The sequence below is a fragment of the Cephus cinctus genome, unplaced genomic scaffold (genome assembly GCF_000341935.2).
Source record: "Cephus cinctus unplaced genomic scaffold, Ccin1 Ccin1_scaffold0742, whole genome shotgun sequence".
NCBI lineage: Eukaryota > Metazoa > Arthropoda > Insecta > Hymenoptera > Cephidae > Cephus > Cephus cinctus.
The window spans coordinates 12602-17294 of NW_014333353.1; positions in this window are offsets into that span (position 1 = coordinate 12602).

Sequence of the window (4693 nt, forward strand, 5' to 3'; positions counted from 1 at the left end):
CGCCAAAACACAGCTCCAGATTATCACGCGTAGTATTACTATATATACACGACCAATCAAAAACGTGGAACTGCTTCGAGGGCCCTCCGCTAAGGTGGCGCGCCGAAACCAGAGAAAAATTGCCTTCACCAAAAACAGGCTCATTGGCAATCTCCCTACTCATCTCTGCTCTTGGAACGATAGACCCGCGACGAAGCTTACGTAATGTTAGCTGTAACGCTCCAAGCGCCTAATTCCGCGGAATTCTTGAAAATCCCACTCGATATTCCTTGCTGCTGGGTTCCGTTGGCAAAAAGTGGAAACTCACCTTGCGAATTTAGAAGGATATTTACGAAATAAAAGTGAATATTAAGATATAAACGTATATATATGTCGACTGCGATCTGCTCTGATCGAAAGTCGGTACACAAGTCTTTATTTCAAGTTCAAAACTCTTGGCAGAGATGAGTAAGGAGATTGCCAATGGGCCTGTTTTTGGTAGCTCCGCAAAGTTAGCCCCCCCCCCCACTTTGACTTTTGAAATTTTTCTTTTTACCAATCAATTGGTGGTCGTTTGGTGGTATTTGGTCAGTATTAACTAATCGGTTTAAGAGCGTAGTCTAAACATAGCGTTAGTTTCCACCGTGCAGAGTTTAAACAGAGTTAACCAATCACGTATAGGGGTTGAATGGAATTGACCAATAGGGCTGCTTGACTCTGTTTAAACTCAGCACAGTGGAAACTAAGCCAATAATTCTGATTGGCTTCTAGTACAGAGACGTACGACAAACGTCTACGAACCATCTTCTGTTGTAGACGAAGCCTTAGGCCCATTTTCTTCAGCGCGGTTCAATGTATAAACTGCGTTTACCTTCAAAATACCAGTGTCTGCTGATTGGCGTCAACAATATTCAAAATTTTTAATTATTTTATTAATTATGACGGATCAAAGTAAGCCAATCATAAGCGCGTGAGAACTGGTAACTCGTCCTCAGTCTTCTCCCATTGGGGACAGCCAATCATTTAACTCCCCACAAAAACAGTGGGAGGAAATAAATATTTGGCTGCCCCCAATGGGAGGAAACTGAGGAGGAGTTACTAGTTCTCACGCGCTTATGGTTGGCTTACTTTAATCCGTAATAATTAATAAACTAATTAAAAATTTTGAATATTGTTGACGTCAATATTTTTATTTTTTCACGCCGGATCTAACGGTATGTCTCCTGTCCGGGGCTTAAGAAACACCCTGTATAAACATCACAGACTAGAATTCTACACGCAGCTAAGCTAAAATGTACGTACGATTAATTTTCAGACGTTAAGGATTGAAAATATACACTTCTTTTAACAGATGTTATATTGATTGTAGACACATTTGAGGTCCGCCAGAAAAGAAAGAATAATGGCCGTTTTCTTCGACGCGGTTCAATGCACAAATCGGTTGAACTGTGCTGTTAGCCAATCAGCAGACACTGGTATTTTGAAGATAAACGCAGTTTATACATTGAATCGCGCTGAAGAAAATGGGCCTAAGGCTTCGTCTACAACAGAACATGGTTCGTAGACGTTTGTCGTACGTCTCTGTACTAGAAGCCAATCAGAATTATTGGCTTAGTTTCCACTGTGCTGAGTTTAAACAGAGTCAAGCAGCCCTATTGGTCAATTCCATTCTAATAGAAGCCAATCAGAATGAATGGCTTAGTTTCCACCGTGCTGAGTTCAAACAGAGTCAAGCTAAACTATTGGTCAATTCCATTCAACCCCTATACGTGATTGGTTAACTCTGTTCAAACTCTGCACGGTAGAAACTAACGCTATGTTTAGACTACGGTCTTAAACGGATTAGTTAATACTGACCAAATACCACCAAACGACCACCAATCGATTGGTAATAAGAAAAATGTCAAAAGTCGAAATGGGAGGGGGGCTATGTTAATGATAAAAATTTGTTATGAATTTTAAAAGTAAACCCAAAACCACCAAATGTTCTGATTGGACTACCAAATATCAACAAACGACCACCAATCGATTGGTAAAAAGAAAAATGTCGAAAGTCAAAGTAGGGGGGCTAACTTTGCGGAGCTCCAAAAACAGGCCCATCGGCAATCTCCCTACTCATTTCTGCTCTTGGGACTCACCCCCAGAGTCTTTATAAAGATTCTTCTATCAACATAGTTTTAGCCAATCAAGTGCGAGTTTAGAAGGAACAAGGGAAGAAGACTGTGTGCTTATACCGTTGAGTATAGATGGGTATAGAGGTGCGGAGGACGTGGTGGGGGTATGTCAAGCATATACTATAGTAAAATTTTAGTTTCAATCCCGGCGGGTAGATGGCGCCCCGAAAATTCCAATGTGGCCGTCGAGGCAGGTGAGTAATTAACGTGGGAGAGATCAAGGTATGCACACAATATTTATTAACTCTTTCTTTTATTATAGGAACGTGCACCGTACTCAAGCTCATGTATGAGGCGACTGGAAGGTTCTAGCCAGCCGAACTCTGGAGGGCGCCACAGCTGCGGGGGTCTTCGATCCGGATTAGCCGTCTGCTCGCCGGCCGCCACACCAAGCTATCTTGTGGCGATGCCTATGAGTGGGGATTTGTACTAAAAGAGGCTGTAGGGCACACGCGAAAATTGTTTTCAAGAAACAAGCACATTTGTCCCGAGTGACATTAATGACACAAAAAACATTCTAAATAGAATTAACGATGGAGAAATTGTAGGATTTATCACGCGTATCAAAGATTATATAATAGAAACGAATTTCAGTGTTATAACTCTTATTGCTTTTTATTGGGAATGTATATTTTCGGATTGTAGATCACATACTATGCAAGTGCACATAAATAAATATAAAATCATTATCTTAAATAACTATGTGTTATTTATTGTAGACCTTACCTTAATTTTTAGGGTAGCTTCTCATTTGTTTTTATTAATAATTTAGATAAGAAGAACATACGAATGTATTTAAAGGAAAATCATGCATATGGTTTATCTGTCAATTATGCGGTAGAGCAAATGACTTAACTACTGAAATACAAGTTCCGAACAAAATATAGAAAGTACATGATGCTGGTCGATAGGCAACACATTGGGTTAGGAGGTTAGAGGTCTGTGGTTCGAGACCTCTTCTTCTGTACGTCATGATTTTTTTTTAAATACAAGGTATTAAAGAGGTTAAAGTGCTTCACGCCGGTTAAATCAGTGCTCAATATTTTTTATTGTTTTTACATAGTATTATGAATTAATTGATTGCAGTGAAGGGTGATTTGTATTATAACATGTGCCCATAACCCATAAAAACATTCAGAGCGATGAATTTACAATAATATTACCTGACCAATATTACATAATGCATTAAATTTACAAAAACGATTACTTAAATTTAGCACTGATTTAAACGGCGTGAAGTGCTTCAACCTCTTTAAAAGTTGTACGGGCTGCACGCTGAAGGTAAAAAAAATCGAACCAAATATCAATTTTTTTCTAATTTTATTTATTACTTTATTATAACAAAGGCATCAACAACGATAATCTACGGTCTTCCACATCAACCAAGAGGTACCGTAGTCGATGCGTTCCCATTATTTATCGTAGCGGGACCCCAGTAGGCCTATACTACGATCGAAGATAATAACGTCATACAAATTATCGATTTAAATAATTAGCGTACAAGCAAATCACAATAACGTAAAAAAATGGTTCGACTGAAAAATCTAAATAACATGCGCTCTGCAGTAAGAAATAAATTTTGCTTATCGAAGACGAACACTAAAATTCTCAACTATAACTTTATTTAACTGGACTAATGCTGTGTTTTTTATCTCGATATACCTAGGTATATTATATTGCATGCACCTACTTGGCCAGGTGCATTACGTATTTACAAATCTACACGTATACATAAGCAAATATACTATACATATATATGTTCCCAATCGAAATGATGATTTTTCCTGCAACGAGTGACCTTTTTTCAAGAAATTCAACTTCAGACAAAGCCGCGGGAAATAGCCACAACATTGTAGAGACTTGGCCGTTAAATTCGTCTTATCACGAGCGATCTTTGTAGGAACGAACGACCGTTTTTCCAGTTGAATCTAGACGTTCGACTAGTGTGTTTCTCGCGTTTTCTGGAGGAAATTATTCTTTTTTTTTACCTGGCCAAGTACATGCATGTAATATAATATACCTACGTATATCGATATAAACAACACAGCATTAATCCAGTTAAATAGAGTTATAGTCGAGAATTTTAGTGTTCATCTTCGATGAACAAAATTTATTTCTTACTACAGAGCGCATGTTATTTAGATTTTTCAGTCGAACCATTTTTTTACGTTATTGTGATTTACTTGTACGCTAATTATTTAAATGGATAATTTGTATGACGTTATTATCTTCGATCGTAGTATAGGCCTACTGGGGTCCCGCTACGATAAATAATGGGAACGCATCGACTACGGTACCTCTTGGTTGATGTGGAAGACCGTAGATTATCGTTGTTGATGCCTTTGTTATAATAAAGTAATAAATAAAATTAGAAAAAAATTGATATTTGGTTCGATTTTTTTTACCTTCAGCGTGCAGCCCGTACAACTTTTAAAGAGGTTGAAGCACTTCACGCCGTTTAAATCAGTGCTAAATTTAAGTAATCGTTCTTGTAAATTTAATGCATTATGTGATATTGGTCAGTTAATATTATTGTAAAT